The 25,038-nt window shown below is 31.0% G+C and overlaps 2 protein-coding genes across 3 annotated transcripts in view; both read left to right on the top strand.

Moving 5' to 3' along the window:
- The window catches only part of LOC126780275 (neurocalcin homolog), a 74,413-nt gene that overhangs the window by 8,152 nt on the left and 41,223 nt on the right, over positions 1-25,038 (top strand). The gene's annotated exons all lie outside the window — the stretch shown is intronic.
- The window catches only part of LOC126780276 (neuronal calcium sensor 2), a 68,118-nt gene that overhangs the window by 7,793 nt on the left and 35,287 nt on the right, over positions 1-25,038 (top strand). The window lies entirely within an intron of this gene.

Raw genomic sequence — 25,038 nt, 5'->3', positions numbered from 1 at the left:
GATGAAATTTTTCTGTTGAAATCTGCCAATATAGTCTCATTTGAAAAAGTCTTCAAGGACATCTCTTGAAAAAGTATTTTTTTTGGAATTATAGCGAAAAAGGTAAGATTAAATGTCCTATCAGAAAAGTTTCTGAATATTTATTCGTAGCAATAATATTTTTAAAATTTCATTTCATAAACGTAACGTATCTTTTCAAATTCGTGCGACTCCCTGACTTTATCTTGCAGTTTTGCTTGTCATTTAAATTATCATCGTTCGCAAACCCATGCTTACCCATGTAAAATATGGGTACTTACTATAATTTGATTTCATACGATTTATCACTTCTACCCCTAAGACAGTACATTTAGCAGTTAATTTTTTTAACTCGGTGTGTGCAATTTCCCCACTATTTTGGTTTTGTAAAATTAATTGAAATAACAAATGTCATGTAACAAATGAGAAAAACAAATGTTTTTGTGAATATGCGTATTTTTATATATTTCGAAATCTATTCATATTTATCTTTTTTGAAGGTCAGGTCTATGTGTGGATAATATTATAATAAATACTGAACCGGGTCCACATTTTAATGTTGGTTTGTCACTTTGTACAGTCATTCTGATGCACAACAAAAAGCCACATCGCAATTTCTTTTAGTAAAACTGGTTACGCTAGTTATGTGCTTGTTATGAAGCAAGTAAGTGCTTGTTATGAAATATCCGCTAGTTCTAAAGCAAGTATTTGTTTGTTATGAAATATCCGCTAGTTCTAAAGCAAGTATGTGTTTGTTATGAAATATCCGCTAGTTCTAAAGCAAGTATGTGTTTGTTATGAAATATCCGCTAGTTCTAAAGCAAGTATGTGTTTGTTATGAAATATCCGCTAGTTCTAAAGCAAGTATGTGTTTGTTATGAAATATCCGCTAGTTCTAAAGCAAGTATGTGTTTGTTATGAAATATCCGCTAGTTCTAAAGCAAGTATGTGTTTGTTATGAAATATCCGCTAGTTCTAAAGCAAGTATTTGTTTGTTATGAAATATCCGCTAGTTCTAAAGCAAGTGTGTGTTTGTTATGAAATATCCGCTAGTTCTAAAGCAAGTATGTGTTTGTTATGAAAAATCCGCTAGTTCTAAAGCAAGTATGTGTTTGTTATGAAATATCCGCTAGTTCTAAAGCAAGTGTGTGTTTGTTATGAAATATCCGCTAGTTCTAAAGCAAGTATGTGTTTGTTATGAAATATCCGCTAGTTCTAAAGCAAGTATGTGTTTGTTATGAAATATCCGCTAGTTCTAAAGCAAGTATTTGTTTGTTATGAAATATCCGCTAGTTCTAAAGCAAGTGTGTGTTTGTTATGAAATATCCGCTAGTTCTAAAGCAAGTATGTGTTTGTTATGAAAAATCCGCTAGTTCTAAAGCAAGTATGTGTTTGTTATGAAATATCCGCTAGATCTAAAGCAAGTGAGTGCTTGTTATGAAATATCCGCTAGATCTAAAGCAAGTATGTGTTTGTTATGAAATATCCGCTAGTTCTAAAGCAAGTATGTGTTTGTTATGAAATATCCGCTAGTTCTAAAGCAAGTATGTGTTTGTTATGAAATATCCGCTAGTTCTAAAGCAAGTATGTGTTTGTTATGAAATATCCGCTAGTTCTAAAGCAAGTATGTGTTTGTTATGAAATATCCGCTAGTTCTAAAGCAAGTGTGTGTTTGTTATGAAATATCCGCTAGTTCTAAAGCAAGTATGTGTTTGTTATGAAAAATCCGCTAGTTCTAAAGCAAGTATGTGTTTGTTATGAAATATCCGCTAGATCTAAAGCAAGTGAGTGCTTGTTATGAAATATCCGCTAGATCTAAAGCAAGTATGTGTTTGTTATGAAATATCCGCTAGTTCTAAAGCAAGTATGTGTTTGTTATGAAATATCCGCTAGTTCTAAAGCAAGTATGTGTTTGTTATGAAATATCCGCTAGTTCTAAAGCAAGTATGTGTTTGTTATGAAATATCCGCTAGATCTAAAGCAAGTAAGTGCTTGTTATGAAATATCCGCTATTTCTAAAGCAAGTAAGTGCTTGTTATGAAATATCCGCTAGTTCTAAAGCAAGTATGTGTTTGTTATGAAGGAAGTATGTGGTTGTCTATACATGTAATAAAAATCTAACCGATCGCTGTCGTCGTCTGATCGTCTGTACATGGTAGATATATGAGTAAAACTATTATCGGGGGCCTTCTCAACGCAATAGAACCTAAAACAATGACGTTTAGAAATTTTGTCTGTTTGTCTGTGCTTTTGTGCACGCGAATCTTAGCTAGCTTAACGGATTTGAGTGCGGTTTCCACTCAATTTCACAATGTATGCTGCAAACCACTTAAAATTTAATCTTTGTTTTATTTCAATTGGTTTATAAATAAAAAAGTTATGTCAATTTAAAGAATCACGTCGATAATTTATTCGATAAAAATGCTATAAAATAACTGTTCATGTCAATTTGCTGAGACTTTAGCTACCCAGAAATGATAATCTGTAAAAGGGTGATAATTGAAAGTTTATAGGAACAAAACAAAGTTAAAAAAAGGTCAATTTTACAGATTTAGTAATTCAAATTAAGTGTTTCAATGTAAGTTGAGCTCAGATCGATATGATCAATCACATTAAATAGGGTTCAGCTTATGCTGGACATACGTCGTTTAAACGCGCCCACGCGTATGTTTAAGGCACGTCCATTGCTGCGCTGTTGTCTATAGCATTGAGCTATTTGCAGCGAAAGCACCCTAAGCAAGGCGCTCCATGGTAACAGGGACCTGGTCAAGCTCTGTCTGTATTCGTTTGTAATATATTTACGTTACGTAGTACGTTATGGTAGTAGCTTGTTAAGAAAACTGTAAATATTACGGATTAAAAAGAAATATAATAATATATGTAATACACATTTATTTTGTTTTTTTGATACTATATATTTAAATAGTTATTGCCCGCGGCTTCGTTCGCGCTTAATTTAAATTATATAAGTAAAGTTATAAGGTAAAGGAAGAAAGTAAAAAGAGTTAAATGTCATTCTGGTTTAAAAAAAAGTATAGTTATACGGCGTTTTTTTCATTAGTGAACTTAAAATAATTCCTATAGTTTGACTTAATATATTTTATAGTGACCGCTAACTGACTGACGTGGATTGAAATTTTTTTTTTTAATAAAAGTCTAAGTCAGATCTACTATGCTTTAGCGCAGATGCCCCCGTAACCCACGTCGTTGTTAATGCTGTAAATGACCAATTTGTACATTTTTTTTTATTACTTCAATATATTCAGATTAAACAATACTATTCAAATCACTGAAAACTTTATTTATCTATACTGATATTATAAAGCTGAGGAGTTTGTTTTGTTGAACGTGCTAATTTCAGGAATTGCTGGTTCGAAATGAGAAATTATTTTAGTGTTGGATAGCATTTACGATGAAAATTAAAGGCTAAATCAAGCTACGGAAAATTTATTCCTTTTGAGAGCTTCCGTTTCGTGGGCTGCGTAAACGGTTAAAGTTAGACAACAATTAAATCATATATGTACGTAATTGTTGTTCTTGAAAAATTCTAAAAAATGTCCGTAAGTCAACCTTTTGTAAAGTAATCAAATTTATTCTTAAATAATGCATTATCTGCGAAATCGTTTTATAAACAAGTCGTTAATTCTTATTAAAGATGAAACTGCGGGCACAGGTAGTTACGAAATATGTGCTAGTTATAAAGCAAATATTTGCTAGTTATGAAGAGAGTATGTGTTTGTTATGAAACAAGTATGTGATTGTTATGAAGTAGGTATCACTGCGGTAGTGAGTTATTTTTCCATTGTATTAAGTAGTAGATATTGTTGCGTTTAGTCTGGATTTGTGCCAGCTGGTTGAGACGTTGAGCTACTGTGACTCGATTGTGACGCCGAATATATTTAACGTAACAGCGCAGACACGCTCGTGTGCCAAATGTAAAGTTCACTAACGTTAGTTTGGCAAAAAGACAAGGGATGTAAATAATAATGCCTTATGTCATCGTATTTTATAGCGATACCGGCGAGCTATTGGTACCTTTTTTGTGATTACGCTCCCATTTAATTAGTTAATAGTCAATCATAATCGCATAATACATAATTCCTTTGTAGATCCCTAGTAGTTTAGATGGCGCCCGATAGGTGGCGCTGCAATAACATTCAGTTTTTTTCCATTCTATTATTTCTATTATTTCACCCGCATGAAGTCGGGCCGCTAGTAAACCGTTAATGCTTCTGATAATGTTTTGATGGGCAAATTTAAGGATTTGTAGTTTATTGTGGATATTTGGATACACATGTGGCAGAATTTGGCTCAATATGTTTTCTTTCACCGACGATTTATAAAAATAAATTAAGGGCATTATCATTTACTTCTTCTATCCAATGGGCCATCTTTGCTTTTTCATACATATATTATATTATATATTTATTTAAAATCGGTGTTTTGTTTTTTTTACTATTACGTAAATTAGCTACATGTGTTTTTTAAATTAATTCGTATGTGTATATAATTTAATAATTGTATGTACGGTAAATCATAATCCGCTTAACAATTAACAGGCGTCCTAATATCTCAACTGCAAAGCATTTACCTAATTAATATGAAAACAAAACAGCTACATTATCTTTTCTCTAAAGCTGGCTTTATTTGAGAAATGAGTCTCGCTTATTAATTAACTCCGAGAATGTAGTAGTTTCTGTTCTTATTGTTCTAGGCCTTTCCTTACAATTATCTGTATTATTATAAAACCGTTAATTGTATGTTTCTTCGGGTATCACGCAGAACACTGAAAGAATTTTGCTGTGCTATAAAATTATATTATATAAATATAAAAGCGCATGATTATTATAAAATCTGGTATTTATTTTGTTACGCTACGATTAAGGAGGCCATCATAATTAACCATAATATGAATAAAACCACATATGAAAAGTACCCGATGGATACGAAATAAGAGCAGTCCTTAATTAATATACATAAATATACGGGCGAGGCCGCGTGCCACGGCAAACGTCGTGCCGTCTCCCGGTAGTGGCGCCGTGCCGTTACACGGTGGCTGGTGCCGCACCGTAGACACGTATCCGCGGCCGAAGAAATGAAATGTGAACATGCGTCCACAATTATAGGACAATTTTGAAACAAATTCTTCAATGTCATTCGTTCGTTTCAAATATTTTTTAGAAAATAATAGTACAATTTATTTCTATAACTGTAATATTCTATTTGTATTATTTTTATATAAGTAATAATAAAACTTAAGTACATGCTATTACTTACCCACTTTAAAATTGATTACTTTGTCTTAAAAGAGAAAATTTTCGAGAGCAGTAAATTTGTAGAATAACATAAATTCTAATTATTTATGTGCAAAATATGCTTACATGTAAGGTGTTTCACTAGTGGATTCTAAGAAATTTCTTGCTTATTAGAGTAGCATATTATTTAAATCGAATTAAGTTGCCTGCCCCTGTTAAAGTTATAATATATACAAAGGATGTTATTAATATACTTTAGTTACTGTTTACTATTTTTGGAAGTGTTCACTATTAAGTTTTCTTATTTTATAATTTGTATTGCCAACCTCTACCATTTATGATTATTGTGTGAAAATTAACAAACGATACGATCGTATTTGTTTATCTAGTCTACCTTCGTACCTTCTGAGGGATTCCATATCGAGCAAGTTATTCTCCTAAACAGTCCTTTATAAAAGTCCGGACTCTAAATATCTATTTATCTATTTATCTACCCGTACGAAACTGGGTCAGGTTGCTTGTAAGGTTAATCGCTATACTACATGATATTGTGTTCTATTATTTTTTATGTGTCTAGTGTCACGTTTCCTGTAATCCCAAACGTATATTTATAGGTCTACCTGTTTCGCACAATGCAAGGCTACTTCTAAACATTGCTCTGATAAAGCAGCTAATTGATAACAAGAGACTGTACAAGTGTCTATTTCAATAAATCAATATTCTTTGTTTAGTTATGGAACAATTAATATTACTTATAAAGTTTTATTAAAATTTAAGTAGATATATATAATAGTAGATAATTCATAAGAGCGGGTGCTTAGGGAAAGTTCGTAAGTTGCTAATTGCTGGCGCTGGTTAGTCGAATTGCAGATGGAAACTTTTTTAAATATTTTAATTTAGTGGAATTGGATAAATGATATGAAAATATAAAAGTATATGAAAGTCGAATATAATAACGAATAATTTGACCTAACATAAGTTTTCCATCTCATTAAGGGACATCATCTTCAATCAATAATTGACAGAAAAACTCACTAACTTTTATCGGCTCGACCTGGAATTTGGACCCAGGACGTCGAGATCTGCGGCCTTATAACTAGTCACAAAACCAACGAGGCAGTCTTATATACAGTTACGACAACAGCTTATAACCTTGAAACAAACAATTTACAAGTGTATTCATGTGCTAATGCATACAATTCCTTTAATTTTTTTTTTCAATATTAGAAATAAAAAATAGTATACTAAAAATATAAACTGTGAGTGTGCAAATGACTCAGGTGTTATTGATTTCAATGGAGGTAGCTTAAGTAAGTAGTCATAATATAGTAGCAAATTTAATATGTTGCTGGTCCAGAGGTCCTGGGTTTTATTTCCGGATCGAACTACTAAAAGTTTTTAAGTATTTTATCGAGTAACTCTCAACATGTAAGAGTTTGGATGGTGGCACGTTAACCAGCTGTTCTTGCGCTGAACTGTCTCCGGTCTTGTTTGATTGCCGAATGCTGTCAAATGGGATTATTCCAACGAGTTCACAGAGTGCACCTGTGCACCACAATTATGCAATATAATATATCCTGCGCAGTTTGCTTATTGTGAATGGTCACCGTGGTGGAAGGAGGACATAATCGTATAACAATATAACCTTAATTATGCAAATTTGGTAGGCTACTTATAATGGCGATAAAATTGTCAATCTGATGAACCATCTTTTTGATAAAGGCAGGAATAATTGAATTAGTTAAAAAACAAACAATAATTATAAAATAAATGTTTGTAAGTTTATAAAGGGTTGCAAAGGTCCACTGCGCTATTCGTTTTGAATTTAGTAAATTGCAAATTTTATACTATTTTATAAGAAAGCATTCATAGATTTCATCATCATTCAGCATTGAATTGTTATTTTTTTATTGATGTATTTCTTTTTAAATATATATTTATATTTCTGTCAAATCAGAATAAAAACAACACTTTAATCGACTCAACAACTTTTATGCGATGTCTAGACATCTCCCGCATTGAAACCTCTTTTATTTTCATTTCAGTTGTCTTAAGCGTTGTCAACACATGTGCGATGTACTATTTTTAACTGTGGCAATCGATAAAAATACTTGCTATTTAAACGCTCATGTCCGCTTCATGAAGCACCGTCGTCAACGGCACACTATTAATATAACTTTTATCTTAAGTGTGCGACATTAATTATAATTGATCCATATACCTACATAATCTAAATAAAAATACGATTAATACACCCATCCTTTTTATGAAAATGTCTTCATGTATTTATATAAACTCGTTCATACCATAATATCGATATCATGACGTATTACTTGGCTATATATAAAGTAGTTTGCTGGATACGGTCTAGGTAAATAGTCGCATTGAGTAATTACTTAGTTGAGTACGTCGAATAAAATTTTCTTAGAATTCTATAAAGTAATTACAGAGAGAAACAAAACGGAACTTCACAAATGGTCGTTTTTTACGGCATTCAAGGGAAATTATTTTACAAACGTTTTACATTTATAAGGAAAAAGGTAAAACATGTTGTCTATTTTATTTCTAGGAAGCGATGTATTTTATTTTAAAAAAGGGAACGTAATTTGCTTGAAATAGTTCTGCAATAATAATAGTACTAACAGTGGAATTAATATTATGTAATAGTATGTTTTTGTTGATTCAAATTTCGAAACGACTTTATCGTCATTTTCGCCTAAATTTTTAATGTGTCGTTTTTGATATTGCTTACTTCGTTAATATTGACGTAATGTGACGTGCGTAACTTCATGCTAGCTAGTAGCGCCAACTATCTTTCTATAACGAAACTCTTAATACGAAGAGTGAGAGTTCACGCTTAATTCGCCAGGTGTCGCTAGTGGTGTCATGTAAGGTATAAATTGTAAATGTTTAGTATCGACATCGCTGGGTGGAGTTCTAATGAATTATAATGTTAAATAAAATCTTATTACTTAATGTTAGTTTGAATGAAAAAAAGTCAAAACAACATATTTTTAATACATACCTTATATTTTTAATAAACAATTTCTTTCTGGTGTGTGTAAATATTTAAATTGATTAACATTTTTTTCTTTCTTGAACTTTTTCTCTCTTTCTAAGCCTAACGTTTGTTTTATCGCTGGAAAAAAGCATTAACGCGTTTCCTCCACTGGAACAGAGCGAGTGCGCCCCGAACATTGCAATACCCACTATAAAACTAGTGATACCCTTTCCGTCTTAACGACGAGTGCCACGGGATCGCTTGCGCATGCTACCATGACGCTCTGAAAACGCCCGAAACCTAAACTAACCTTAATTTTGGTACAAACATTATTTAGACGAACTTTTCGTACATCCGTGGTGCAGGGTGCAACTACTTACCATGGATAATTGCACCTTACAGGTCTCATGATTTTCATATTGGGTTATATATATTACATGATTTTTATAGTGGCTGATGGATTGCTAAACGAATTTCATTAATGCTATGATCTGCTTGTTCGATGATTTTTATTATAAATAAACTTACGAGAACTCATGTGGGATTGATTACTCCTGAGGCACAATCTTGCTTATGTGAGTCTAGATGTTTATCTATCAACAAAATTCGAATAACTCGTCTACAGAATTGCATGTTCGATTGTGATATCTAGTTGCTTGTTATAACATATGCCTGTCGCTTTGCGTAAGCAATTTTGTAAGGAAACGGGCAGGTAAAGTGCACTTTACATCCTAAGTATCCTTTTTCCACAACAAAAGCGATATTAGGCAATTAAAATAAATTTCTTCTCTAATTGAGCATAAGTATAATTATGTCTGTTGAAATAAATGTTGTATGACTATTTTTGCTGAGTTAAATTAATTCGAAATAAAATCAATTAGTGTCAAGAAAGGGAAATTTCAAACTATTCAAATGATATTGTGAAAGTCATGCTTTATAAGTATTTTTGTACAAATTATAAAATCCAAACATGAATGAAAAGTGCATTAAATTACAACTATATAAATTTGGCATACTCAATTATTTGGCAAAGTGCGTTTTGCCATAAAAATAAATAATAGTGACAAGTTTTTTTGTGTGAACTGATTTAGCTTGTTCTCGTAAGATTCATTATTTAAATATAAAAATTTAAACAGTTTATGTTGGTTTACCTGAGGTAAGGTAAAGTATTGTAGGCGAAAATTAGTAATAAAGTATTGCTACGACCAAAGTATTTTTAGACTTTTTTTATTATAGTACGTTGCATTTGTTGTAATTTATCACGGCTATACCTAATAAACATAGACCTGATATACTATATTAAATGTAAAATTCCAAACAATGCTTTGAATTGGTATAGGAAAAATAATAATAATCATTATGTGCCAGATCATAAGACATTTTACATATATATTTATTTCATTTTACATTCTAGGATAAATTAAAGCTTATCCAAATTTAAGCGAGAAGCAGCTGACAAATTGAGATAAATAATTCAATTTCAAGAAATACAAGTACCTAATAAAATTTTGAAGGGATAATAATGTCAGGTAAAAACTACTTCCTGGTTATAGAGACTAAAAAATTGTCGTTGGTTTGTGACAAAGGCTGTGAAAAATCTCTCTTTTTCAAAATAAATTGTTTGTATGTCTTACTGGAAAAATAATCATTACTGGTCACGTACCAATCCTTTTAGAATAGAGAGACGAATAATAAACTGCCTTTTTTTCTTTCAATTGCTGCTTTGCGATATTATATAGTAAATTCTTAACCATTTAAATTTACCAAGGAATGTTAAATAGTAAAGATTATCAAGAATTCTGAATAAGATTGCATCTGTTTAAAGGAAGATGCGTGGTTCTATAAAATGTCTTGTCTGTTGATGTCATGTTGTTGAATGGGTCTTCAAACGGATTCATATTACTCCTCTGAAAAAAGAATAGTAAATGGAAATTGTTATGTTCACCCTTTAACCGTGCTTTAACTCAAGGCGGAAGATCAGTATTACAAATTAAATAACACATATTATTTTTTATATAGGGAGCAAATTCTACTAACAAATTGTCACTTTATTGCAATTGAATCGAAGCGTAATCGTTGCAGTTTATTCGTTTTTTTTTAATAACGCTGTTGTATGGATCAAAGAATCTCCGAACTATATTCTATTCTCCCGCGCTCTGCGATGTTTTCCGAGATGACAGATGGATAGATACATAGATAATATATATGTTATAAAATACTAATCAATACATTATTGTAGATGTGTGTACACTACAGATATAACTCATTTCTGATAACATATTGCAACAACTTTAGGGCCCTTCGAGAAATTCTCAGTAGTAGCACGAAGTTAAGAAATTGATATGGTTTGAACACCCGCACCACTGAAAGCTCGTATAGCCGTTGATCCTGTAAACTCTTCGATCATGTCTGATTGGTGTCATATCGCACTATAAGATTAAGGAAATAGAGGATGCATCTGTGTTTGCGCACAAAATTATGCACAATATGATCTCCTATAGTATTATTTATTTTTTCAGTTGTTTGCTTTAGTCTGCGGGAAAATCGTTTAGGATGAACTAAAGCATGATTCTGAAAGCTATTTGTAGTCTGGCGATATTTTATAATGAATTTCTTAACTAAGCAATTAATATATGTACCTCGAGCCAAATTAATCAGATTTATTTAATTCTTGAAGCGCCTCGAATGCAATTCGAAACTTATTTTCGCTATTTGCAGCATAAGCAATTAATGGTTTAATATGCAAACTCATACAAGTACGGAATTGTCGAACATGTTAGTGAGCTCTATTACACATTTAAGAACTTTACCAACCTCTTAGGGATTTCCTAGACTTTGCCTTATTAATTAGATATCTGCCAAAACTTTATTACCATTACTATGCTTAACTGACTCTACGTTTGAAATACGTATTTCTAGGAATTTACCTTTCTAGTTTGACTTTTGAATTTTGTATTAAAAGTTTTGCTTAAGACGTTGCTCAGATTTATATTTCAACATCGGATCTCCTGTTAATTATTCGATTGCAAATTTTTTAAAGATAAATAAATTGCAGTGACTTCTTATTGTTGCTTTTGAATAAAAGAAAAGTAAAGTAACGTAACAGCCTGTGAATGTCCCACTGTTGGGCTTAGGCCTCCTCTCCTTTTTTTTTTAGGACAAGGTTTAAAACTTATTCCAAACAAATGTGAAATACACATGTGGCAAAATTTCAATGAAATTAGATGCATGCAAAAACCTCGTGAGGAAACCCTCACGAGGTTTTCCTTCAGCGTCAAGCACGAGATGCATTATAAACAAAAATTAACCACATGAAAATTCAGTGGTTCTTGCCCAGGTTTGAACACACGATTCATGCGTGCTAACCATTAGTCCATCTCGGCTTTGAAAATTAAAAATGGAAATAAAATATTTGAAAATTGAAAATATGTTTTATTGATAACAATTAAAGCATGATTTTATAAATAGCTAGGTCAGAAATAGTTTCAAAAGTACATGAAATGTTAAAATAAGAGAATAAAAAAAAATTCAATGACAAGTGTTTCGTTTTATTTGAATTTTATTTTTATTTAAATCTGGTAAAAATAATTAAATGTTTATTTTAAATAGTACGAAGCCGAAAGATATAAAAACAAATACGTGCGAGTCGGTCTCGCGTGGAAAGGTTTTCGTATAATCACTATAGAAAGTAAGAACAGAAAGATTATTGTATTCCTCAATTACATTTAATACAATATCACGATAAAGAAAGAGTAACGAAACCGAAAAAATAATATAATTTTATAACTAAACTAAAAACAATGCAAAACCTGCAGGGGGCAAAAATACTTTTTTCTTTAAATTTTGTTTTTAAATGTGTTGTTGTTTTAAATTTAAGGGTAAATCCAATTCAATATTAAAAAAATACATATTGTCACTAAAGTCATTATTTATCCACGGGTTGTTTCTGATGCAAAACATAAAAACATAAAATTTCCTCGATAGGAAAAAACACGATTAATGTCTTTACATTGTTTAAACTATACTCTTAATGCTTACAATATATTTACAAGTATTCTAGGGCTGACTAATTCACCAGAATTGGTAAATTATTTATTAGCCAGATTCATACATCAATAGAGTGTGAGGACATCACGGTGCAAAAATCAAGAGTGGCGCGATCTGGCTTAAATAAGAAACCGCTGAACTGATTACGGAAAAAAATACATGATATTACGCAAATATAACACTGATTGAATAATCGGCTGTTACGTTATGTATTAATACTTTATGATGATAGTCTGCTTAACGTGTTTTACCTGATTTTCTGATAAGGTTTGGTTATATAAGAAAAGTTATATAATAAATAAGAAGAATGGTATTAACAAAAGGAGGATGTGAATTTTGGTACTACCGTCCAATAGCTACATGTAAAACATCGTTGGATAAATAGTTTTGAGCTGAACATAAAATACTACGGCTCCAAGTTTTAAATCTTAGTCCATTTAGAGTTATGCTTTATTTAAGTAATAGCGAAATAATGCTTTTTTCCCAGACCAATGAAAATGGGACCAGAGCTCCTAAAAATCCTGGCATCATCCTTTATTTATTCAACATATAAAAAAATATTTAGTCTAAATAAAACCTTCATTTGAAGCTGATTAAAAAATCACCAATAACATTTAGAATGATATTTTCCAAAAACGATTTTTAAATAACCTCGTATAAAAGTTAAGCCACATAATTTTTTTCATCAATATGGAATTCACATCAAAAACATGATTATAACTCTTTATATATAAATAATACATACGACTATTTCTTGCCAGGTCACTGCATTGTTACCATATTCAATGGAAATAAAGGTGAGATAAGTGTTTGCATTACCTAAGTTATATACCTTCTCGCTTACGATGTATCGAAAAATGGAACATTGTGGACATTACGGAATACTACCTCTGATCTCAACTTTAGGCTCTAGAAATTAGGAAATAATCGAACGCCAGATGTGGACAAGTATATTATTGCCCTACGTGGCCTGACGTGCTTCAGAATCGGAGCAAGCCCATTAGCATCCGTAATACGCTTTACTGAACACGCAGAACATTATTTTGTATATAATAATATATGCATTTGTGTATAAACGACACGAAAGCTCCTTGTGTGGAAGGAGATGCAGTATGCTCCGATTGGCCTGGAACAACGAGCAAACCTACGGACGATTATATTCGGTCTACAGACCTCTGCATTGTCTTACAGCTCAGAAAATATTCCGTGATCAAGTTATTTAAACCGCTACATTCTCGCTAGTAGAATTTCATACAATTTAATAGGTTGTACAGTAAAAGGCAGTAATTTTGCGAGACGTGTTTTACGATTTTTCTAGTATACTACTAATAATAGATCGGTTAGTGAATGTTAAAATTTTACTCGGTTCTAGGGCTTTGTGCATGGCCGTCTGGGTAGTTACCACCCACTCATCAGATATTCTACCGCTAAATAGCAGTACATACTATTGTTGTGTTCCGGTTTGTAGGGTGAGTGCGTCACTATTACTACAGGCACAAGAAACATAACAACTTCGATCCCAAGGTTGGTGGCGCATTATCGATGTAAGGAATGATTAATATTTCTTACATCACCAATGTCTATGGGCGATGGTCACCACTTAACATCAGGTGGCCCATTTGCCCGTCCGCCTACCAATACAATAAAGAAAAATCTTAAAAATAGCACGTATCCACATATATATCCACAAATAGTACATATCCTTGTTTTACTCGTGCGAAGTCGGGAAAGGTAAAATAGAGTCGAAACACTTTTTTTGGTGTTATAATAATAAAGCAGTAATTATTTTAAATGTATATTATTCATATCATTTTACTTACTAATACAAAAAGGTTAATCCGACTGATATGAACATTTGTCTCTATAGATTCTTTATTGTTTGTCCCAGTTGTAAGCGCCAGTCTGCCTCTTTTAACAAAGGAAATCATGAAAAAATTGCCATATACCTTATATAATTATGAAATATGTCAATCAAAGTGGCCGCCAGGTCTATAAACAATTGCCTAATATAATGATTTGTGAAAATAATACCGTTAGGTTTGTTATTTTTGACATATTCTTAAGAACAAAAGAAACTAACCCATATATAATACTCTTTGATGACAAAGGCTTTGATGTCGTTAACCTCCCATAGGGGGATCTCATAGCTCAGTAAAGGAGCCTCAAAGGTGGCCTGCTTAGCATCAATTAGAGTCGACTTAGTGCCTGGAAGACACTAGCTTCCAGCTAGTGCCTTCGGCACTGTAACGGCGTTAGAAATATTAAACATTCCTTACATTGCTAATGCGCCACTAACCTTGGGAACTAAGATATAAACTGAGTGTGCCAGTGCACAGGCACAAGGGAAATAACATCTTTGTTTCCAAAGTTGATGGCGCATTGGTTGGTTGGCGATGTAAGAAATGTTTAATATTTCTTACAGCACAAATATCTATAATTACTGGTCACCATCGCCCATCACCTTAGGTGACCCACGACCGCTTATTTATATTATAAAAATGAATTATAACAAAGCTCTCAAAATCACCTCTAAAAATAATTTAGATACTTGTAATTTAAATATAAACAAAATTAAACGGTCACGGAATGGTTTAAGAAATGTCTTAAATAGAGTATCCCTTATACATAAGAACTCACTTTATTATTCACCCATGTAATGTTGACAACCGACTTATGGTGATATATTTGATATAAAACTAAATATATTCAGTTATAAAAACTGTTGGATTACAAAAAAGATAGATATGTTTGTTAATTTACTTATATTGTAAACGCGAAAGTTTTTTTAATGTTGAACTACTGGGATTTAGGAATTCTAATTTTATTTGGTATAGAATTCGATTATATCATGAAATAAAACTCTGTGACATTTTTTTATTAAGTTTTAAATAATTATATTTACTTTTCTAGCGACGGGTAGCGGCCAGTGATATAGAAAAATATGTATATAACGAATATTTTATAACCGACTGTATTTGTTTAATAAATACGAATCTGGATAATATCATACACACAATGCATTCAATATTTTTTCATTTCATTAAAACTAGTGCATAAATTAACGTGGCTATGCTATGCAGCGTAAATATTCCAAATTTCGTTGTTAAGTATCAGCTATTCTCGAAGGTAAATTAATTTTGGTTCGGAATATTGTAAAGACTTAGTTTATTTAGTTAGATTAGCTATTTTATATAATATTTTTGGAAACAAATCTGGTGAGTCGTGAAAAATGGTATTGTATAAAATTCCTAGATATGTCGAAAGTAGAAACGTACATCCTGATGGATGATCCGGATAGAGTACGCATCTCGTTTTTAAAATTTAAAAGGAATATGACTGTGTTTCAAATAAACAATGTTGAAAGTTATGTAATGTTTATGGTCTGTGTAACGTGGAAAGCTATTACTAATATATCTGAATCTATTTACAAAAACGATAAAAATAATAAATATAGAACCAGTCCCATAGAACTAATTTAAATCTACAACCATATAAACTATTAAATTGAAGTCGCTAATATATTTAATAACTATTTTACTGAAATACTGCTCAATTACAGGTGCTCTTAATTCCTCACCTGCCGACATCTGAACTTGGAGATAGTACTAAGGAATGCAATTTAAGTTTTAAGTTAAATGTGTTTTGTGAATTGATCGTTATAACTTTTAAATCCTTAAATTATAAATGAACAGTGATTATCCGCTATATATATTACTTAGTAGTACAATATCCTGAATAAAGGCCGGTTATTCCTCAGCTAAGATGTCTAATAACTACAATAAAGGTTACGTTAATTGGTTTCTATCCGTCTTATCATCGGTTGTGTACTTTACAATTTTAATTTATTTCATGAAAAACTATCCGACCGATATTTGCAAGGCTAATAGGAAGATGAGACATATATATTGCATAAATGAACGTTAGAGCGGGACAGACCTTTTCATTTTCTCTGAGATAATAACGTCATTGTCAATCGTCTCTAGTTTCAATGTAATGAATTTATACTATAAGAGCGTAAAATATTTATTTATAAGAACAAATAAATTCAAGGCTTATAACCGAACAGAAAATTCCTTCACAAAAAAAGCGATTGTGTTACGAATGACATGATAATGTAAGAGTCGCCTAGATTCCCAAAAGTCTTGCCATGTTAAATCAATTTTTTTATGTTTCTGTATTAAAACATTTCAAGTATTATAATTTATATATTATATTTTAACATAATGTCTCTAGTTTACCTTCTACCTTTCTTTATCATTGTCTCCCACGCAGTAAAGTGATCGGGCTTGTGGCTGTTAAATGCTTAAACCTGTCAAACTGTCTGTAATTATAACACCCTTTAATGAAAGCATAATCAAGAAACACCTAAAAGGTGAAATGTTTTGTTGATGTCATCTGTCGTTGAAAATAACCTTTTATCTAGGTCTCGTCATATTGACAGATTTAGTTAATTGTTGAGTAGTCGAAATATTTTTTTGCTATCTGTCAAATTTACACTGTCTTTCTGTTTATCTAAAGATTGAAAATTTGTTTCTTATATATACATAGCTTGCATGTTTCTATATTTTTGAACAAAAACATTCACAAATTAATTCCTCATAATATGTCCTCTTGTAGTGGGTTGCATCATTCAACTCAATGCAGTATATGCTATAAGAAATCTAGGCAATTGTTTGAATTATTCCGAAATCTGTAGCATACTATGGTCCATGGTCCATGCAATATTTTTTACATCAAAGGATTTTATAACATGCAATACTGACCGGACTTAGACGGGAGATCTGAATTCTCGCATTGCAAATGTTGTAGATAAAATAAAATAAAGAGACTAGGTTTCCTTTTCAATATAATTACTTTCAACCTCAATGCAGCAGCTTACTCCGGTTTTACCTCAATTAGCAGGTCGAGATAATTACTTTTCTAACACGCCAAAGAAAATGGCCATCTTAACTACACTATCATCTGAAAAATGTCTTCTTATTATCTCTTTTTTTATTTGAAAATAAAAGTCGCCAATGGATATTATATTTATATTAAAGAGTAAAATAAGAAGTGGATGGCACCCATGTGCGTAAAGCAATCATCACAAATTTACTTTTGTTCATCAGCGCGTCATGTAAAAGCAACACTGCTTTGTATAATATTGATTGTTTTTTTTTCTTGTATCTTTTAATTCACAGACTTTTGGGCTGTAAATAAAAGCGTCAAACTGTTCTTCAACATGTTTTTGTTTCTTTTATATTTTCGCTTCTTGATCTCGTTAAATGATTGTTAAAGTAGAACGAGTTATTTCGAACGTAAAAGCAAGCATTTTAGTTTGTATTTTTTTATCTGTTATATTATGATAACTCGTACTTATCCAGCGGCGTAAATATGTACGATTGGTTTAATTCTCTTTGACTCTTGAATGTTTTTGAGGCGACTAGTGATAAAATTCAATACAATATATATTCACGTTGATTCACTTTTATTATATTTGATTTTATTTTGTTTGCTGCATTCCACTGGCTTCTTCATCTCTTCTATCTTTATTCTATAATTGTTTTAAGCTCATATTGAAGTGTATTATTATATTTATTTATGTTCCGCTTTCAAGCTATTAATTACAAATAAAATTTATTATATGATAAAGCTTCTTTTGTTACAAATTAAGAAAGTTGAAATCAATTACAATCAAATTAAAATTTGATAAAATCTATGTCCGGCTATGCGATGACCGCAGTAAAGGAGAAATGTCTGTCAGGGGTTATAGTAAGGCCGTATAGTTCATTTTAAATATTATTAACAGATGCAAATAGATACTTCTATATCGAATCGTATTTGGAAATTCGTTTCAAAAATCCGCTTGGAAAATATTTATTGGTAATAAATCAATTGTGCTTTAATAATGTTTGTTATAAAGGTAAATTTTAGATTAAAATTCTAAAAATAGAATTTCTTAGATTTCTTTTAAGTATTAGTTTTACCTACCAAATAAGAAAGTGTCGGCGCGATTTATGGTGTAATGTTCACTCTCTGTAATGGCGTTCTAGATAATTTTTTAAAATGAAATAATTACGGGTGTTAAGGTTCAGTGGAGTTACTCGTAGCACTTTCAACAACCTTGTTGCAATATGGAGGACGAGTGTCGCATTTTAATTACAGCAACAATGATCATATAAATTGATTTTACCTAAGTGGCAGTTACAATGGAATTAATGAATAATGTCGCTTAAAATAATTATTATCATTGGATACATATCTAGCTTATTCCAACCACAGGAAGAGTTTTACAAATAGACAACTTTGACATTGAATTGACGCGATATTGTTGGTTTAGATCTTGAATAATCTACGGTATTCATTATGGATTCGCGAAAAAATGGCTTCCTGAATGTTGGCGAAGTTGTCATCGGATCTTTATAAGTAAAGCTTAAAATGGCTATACGTAGTTATGTAAAATTGTTTTGTGGTATTTATAAATATATATTAATAGGAAATTGTGTGGATTGCAAAATATAGCAGTGCTATAATAATTTTCTAAATCTTTCGTAGATATTTATTCAAAATAAAATAAATAGTGTAAATCTTCATATAATTTGTATAATGTGCAGTTTCATAAGTCATATATGTTTTAATTCTCTAGTAACAAGAAGAAAATAAAAGGTATAACACTGAAGCTTCCATTTTCTCTTGTTCCTGTTTTGTGTTAAGACTAATGCAGTTATTTAGATTCAAAGTGTTTCGCGTGAAATTGCATTTAAGTAACAGAAGTGTCTAAGTATTACAAAGATTAGTTTCAGAATCAGTTTATTGTTGTTTTTCAGTTTATGTCTTACAAATTTGCATTAATTCAATTAGTAAGAAAGAGATTCATTTAATTGGTTTAATACCATTAATACTGTGTTACTCTAAATTTAACAAGATATAGGAGATCAGAATACAAAATTATATAATTATAATTAATTAATGTTATCTGTGTTACACACGTAATGTAATCACGATTAATTGTGTTAAACGATTTTAATTTTTATGTACGATAGTTACGACATAATGGAAAAATTCTACTAAGGTTAAGATGTTAGTAGAAATCGTCTCGCTAATTTGTTTTAGTTTTCAATTTTCTCGGTCTAATGAAATTACAAATCAAAATCAAACGTCATTCAAGTAAACTCTTGGATCATATTTCCGAACCAGCAAGAAATTAAGTAGATATTCTAATTTTCGTGAGTCGTATCACATAAATAATTATATATCTACATTTAAATTCGTACCTTTTATACATATATAAAACTAGTTGTTGGTACATACATATCGTTGAGATTAATAGACTTCGAACCGGACCGATCGCCTTGAAAGTTGGCACATATATGTATTTTTACATGACGAAGTTTTTTAATCTTACCATTTTGTTGTATTAGATAGAGCTGCGGTACTTCAACTTCCTTAGCGTTCAACCTATATTCATGAAAATTTGAAGGTATATACCGAGGAAGAAAAATGTCTGCCGGGTTTTGCTTTGTCATCTATGAAAATTAACGAGTGCTAACAAAAGAAGAAATAATAATTTACTTTTAGTTAACTTGGTTTGATGCTTATTACATGATTACAGACCGATTGGTCCAGTGTACCAATCCAGCTAACTATTTCTAATTCTCAAAAATAGATTGAGTATTTTTGACTGCATTTAATAATATGCTTTTGCATGGACTACTTAAAAATATCATATTCTGTGATAAATATGGAACTATTGATGAATAATCGATATTGCCCTTTGAAATCTATAACAGACCGATTGACCTAATGATTTGTTTCTTTTATCAATTTGTCCAGTTGTATTTTATAAAAATGGGATACAGTCTTGTATGCTGTTAACTTATATATTAAAATGCTTGCAGGTATTTCCATTTAAGATTAATATACTTCGAAATTGTTTGTCATATGTATATTTGACATAAATATATACTTTTTCACGGAAAAAGTTTTTTTATATATTATATCAATTTATTATAATTCGTCATTAGATGCCGTCGCAACACTTCAACTTATGTACCGTTCAACGGATCGCCATAACATTTGATATACATTGGAGTACGGAGAATACATAAGCGCAAGTCGTATCGGATAATAGTTTTCAAACAAATTTAAAAAGAGAAAAATATATGTGTTTTTCTATGTCTTATACGTTTCTAAACCGTTGATCCGATCGATTTGAAATTATACAGTAATGTTGTAACGATACTTTGGTTTTTAGTTGTAAAAGTATTCGAAGATATATGTTTATATAAATAATAACAGTTAGGTGAAGGTATATGTAGGTTTAAAAAGCTCATGTAACATTAGAAACCGCTCTTTTTAACCGAGTCCATTTGCAGGCAAATAAAATTTTAAGACTAATGTGTTGTCTGTAATACAAAATGTATTTATTTGCTAATCTGTTTTCGCATTCTGTCTCACTCCGTGATTAAGCTTTTAGGCAAATTGAAGTTATTCTAGAACAGGATAATTAATTCAATTGCACTTTATATAGAAAAATATAATATTACTATTCTTTCTTCTGCCATCATAAGAAATAGATGTATCGCAATGGATAATGAATGACAACTAAAATTTTCAATTATTCTTAGTGACCGACGAGATTATTAAAGAGCTTTTTAATTTCCATTAATATAAGCTTACTAGTCATAGTAACAAAATTAAAAAATGTTTTTCTAGTTTTCAAGTAACATTAACGATCTTCAGCAAGTGATACTAAACTAAGATATCCGGTTCATCATTTTTTTTGTCTTCTATTGAATTATAAGATATCCGTGAGGTAAACCTGCATAAAATCATCGGACAGTAATAGGTCAGCTATCGTTCGCATTTCAACGTTATCGATCATTCTTTGGTCTTCCCAGTGACTCATATTAAACATTTCTATTGAATTTAAAAGTTTAGAAGTTTAGAAGCTTCTAAATCAGTTATTTAAATTATCATAATGAGCTTCCACACAACCTATAATTAAGTGTAAAATATTTAAAAACAAAATACTTGAGATATGTCTCAAGTTTTATTATTAAATTATTTTATTATTTTTTTTTGTTACTAAAATAAAATTGAATATTGAAAAAACATTTAGGGTTAAATTATTAAGAAATTCATTTTTTTTTTCTTACCATATGCAAAACTGTATATACAGGTAATTTTATATCAAGAATGTTTTTTATGCAAACAAGTTATACTTTTTATTTATGAGTCGCTAAAATATATAGAATTGTTTCAAATGTCATCTACAAACATAAATAGCTAAGTGAAAAGAAATCATGGCTGAAAATTTTTAGCATCGAATATTGATTTTCGACTTGGCGAGGTCGGTACGTGTTTTATCGTACTTAACCAATGTTATTTTGGACGTGTCTTCTTTTACAATTTTGTTACGTAATCATTTTTTATAAGCTCTAAGAATTGCGATAGTTGATTTAAATTTATTTATAAAATTTAATCAAGCGCTATTTTTTCGGAATATTTTTCTTGTCGTCCAGTTTTTCATACAAATATGTTGTTTTGCAAAAAACAAAGTTAAGTGTATACTAAAATATGTAAATGTAGTTATTAAATAATAGTAATAATATCTATATTATACGCTACTTCTAAGTAGCGTAGTAAGACTTGAATAAGGACGCAGAATTGAATCGCGTAGAACAGCTATTATTTAATATAAATATGATCACATCAATTCGCTAAGTCAACTTTCTACGACTGGCAACAATAAATATAAGCTTGTTCAAATGCTGAAAAAGTAACTTCTGAAATTAATTTCTTTTCTTTTCTATTTACGAATCAGGATGAATCGTTAGATACGAACAATAATTAAGTCCTGAGTAGTATCTATGTTGCTATTTTTAAAATCTCTAAAGTCTGCTTTATATAATAAGAAATTATATTATCTAGTACCCTGGAAAAGTAAAAATCTATAATAACAAATATTGTCTAGACCTCAGACTTAGTACTGAAATAGACTATAGTTTTTGTACCAGCTCACGTGTTCCCCTCCTCTTACAACCCGGGTTCCTTCAAACGAGGCGTGAAGAGGCATCTTGCGGGCCGGCAAGGCAGGGACGGCTAGTACAGAACATTCTTCCCGACTGTACTGGCCTTCGTCGCGTTTGGACTCTACTACCACTTACCATCAGGTGGAGTAGAGTCATTTGCCATCTCGGCGCATATAAAAAAAAAACAATTCTAGAAACATACATTTATAAAAAAATATCAACCTGCTAAAACCTATGAAATACTTGTTAAATTTTTATCTATTCCATCCAGCTCATACAAATTTGATTATAAATATTTGCTTATTAATTATATATTTTTTTATTTCAATTTGGTGTCGTGGATTATGTGAATTTAATGTATTTAATATTATTTAGCTTTATTTGTACTAAACATTTTATGAGATCTTAAGGAAGGAAAGTACACCCAGGGTTATGGATGATGTTACAAAACCTTGGAAGGCACCTGTTTCCTTATTACGTTGAAGATACCTTAATATTTAAAACATAAATTTAAGTTAAAAACTTATCAAGTATGATAAATGGATGGTGATGATGAGTGCTTAATATTTTTGTACACCGAACGAGGTATTTGTCTGAATATTTTAGAAGACCTTTCAAATATTCGATTCGCGATTTTTTTTAGAAAATATTAACATTATATAATGAAACATACTTTGTTTAAAATGTAATCATACTACATTTAATATGTAGCTTATGGTGCTTGCTTCCATACGTATAAATATAACTGATACGACTGTACAGCATATTTCACAGGAAACCTGTTCGTAATATTTAACTGCTAAATATAGTTCGATGTTTGTGCAAGTTTAAAGCTTTGACTATTCATGCAAAATTTTGGCATTTTATTTCACCTGCCCCATGTAACGTGAAACGAGAACTGACAATATTTGACTTTTTAGTTTTATTTGTGAACTTTATTTTCAATTAATAAACTTCTGCAAACGGGCCTTTTTCAAATATTTGTATTAATAAAATCGTATAAATATAAAATATTTTTTTACCGCATCTGTCTTAATTACTACTTTTTGCTCTAATTGCACATCAATGACAAACAAAATGTATTATATACATACATAGTTGACACGTTCTCTGGAACGATCGCTATGTGCTAGAAACTATTCAGGTCGTTTCTCTTTTATGTATGAATATAATGTCAAGATTATTGAGGTGATAACATCTTGTTTGTGGACATATTTCTTCGTGGTTTTGATTTGAATAATTAAAAATATACTATTTGTAATTGTCTATTTTGGTGACTTGAAAAATAAAATGAGACCAGAAAAATAAAATTGATCCCGATCCCGATATTATCAAATTAATGGTTTTCTTGGACCATTATATTGGTTTAGATAGATGATCCTCAATCAAGTTAATTTAGTTAAAACAAAGACGATTCATTGTTCGTAGCTTGTACGACTTTTATTTGTCCAAATAACAATTAAAACTACATTTTACAAAATCGTATGATGAATATTTTCCTGAGGTTCCTTGATAATTTCACTTTCAAAAGTGATTTTTGTTTTTTAAAAGTGACGCGTTAATTTTAAAAGTGCTTATCTTATTGAGTTGCAAAATGTTGTGGTGATAGTTTGTAGGCTTATCGTTCCTTCTCATCTATTAATACAAATAATTTGAAAGTTCGCATGGCCGTTTTGTAATTATGCTGTGAATACAACCGTCACCTTCATTCGAGCATTAAGTAATTGAAAATTGTTACCTCTTAGATGTAATAGCTTTTATCCTTTGAAATCAATTTATCAATTCATTAATTTTGTTTAATTTATTGTCACCTGTGTTCGGTATCATGAAATATTCAATCTGCTATCTAAACATAATATGTAATTAAGGCTAGGCTGTGTATCAAACACGCATCACTCAGCAACAATTTTGACGATTTAAACGATAACGTAACGATATAACAGGATATACGTAGGGGTCATTTCAGTCCAGAAAATAAGACTAGCAGAATGTGATAGGATCGTATAAGTATTCCCATATCCAGGAACGAACACGTGATCACAGCAATTTATTCTGTATTATGTTGAGACTTAAGACTCGAGATGTGTGTGTGATGAATGCTTATGTATCGTGTTTACTACTTTCCTGTGATCTGAGAAAACAATTTGTCTGTCGAACCTTACTTATTTCGTTTATTAATATGAGCCTTAAAGATATATTGGAACCAACCTTTGGTAATTCGCGATTTCTTAAATTGATTGTTGTTATAATTTCGTTTAGCAGTGAATATATAAAATTAATTTAGCAGTGAATATATAAAATTAATGTGGTAACTACTAAGAACGTTTCAGTTGTCAAAAAGTATCAAAATTAACTATAGAATACCCTTCGCATATTAAACTACAGTTACAGCCATCCATATTCATTGTCAGCTATGTCATCTTGATATCAATGCTTCGTTGGTCTAATGGCTAGATATATGGTCGTAGACCCCAAGGTACTGGTTTAAAATCAATCACCAGGTCTGGCCATTAAAAAAATATTGGGTTTTACCGTTGAAAATTTTCAGTAGCATCTCGGAGTCTGGTATTTGGAAGTGTGAACACTCCCGTGTCTCGGAAAACACGTAAAGCCGTCCTGCGCCAGAGCTCTTTCCGGTCGTGTTGGATTGCCGTCCCATCTGATTATGAGAGTTAGGGAAATAGAGAGTGCACCTGTGCTTGCG

This window comes from Nymphalis io, chromosome Z (assembly GCF_905147045.1).
Source record: "Nymphalis io chromosome Z, ilAglIoxx1.1, whole genome shotgun sequence".
In the NCBI taxonomy this organism is placed as follows: Eukaryota; Metazoa; Arthropoda; class Insecta; order Lepidoptera; family Nymphalidae; genus Nymphalis; species Nymphalis io.
This window is presented reverse-complemented; position numbering and strand designations above follow the sequence as displayed.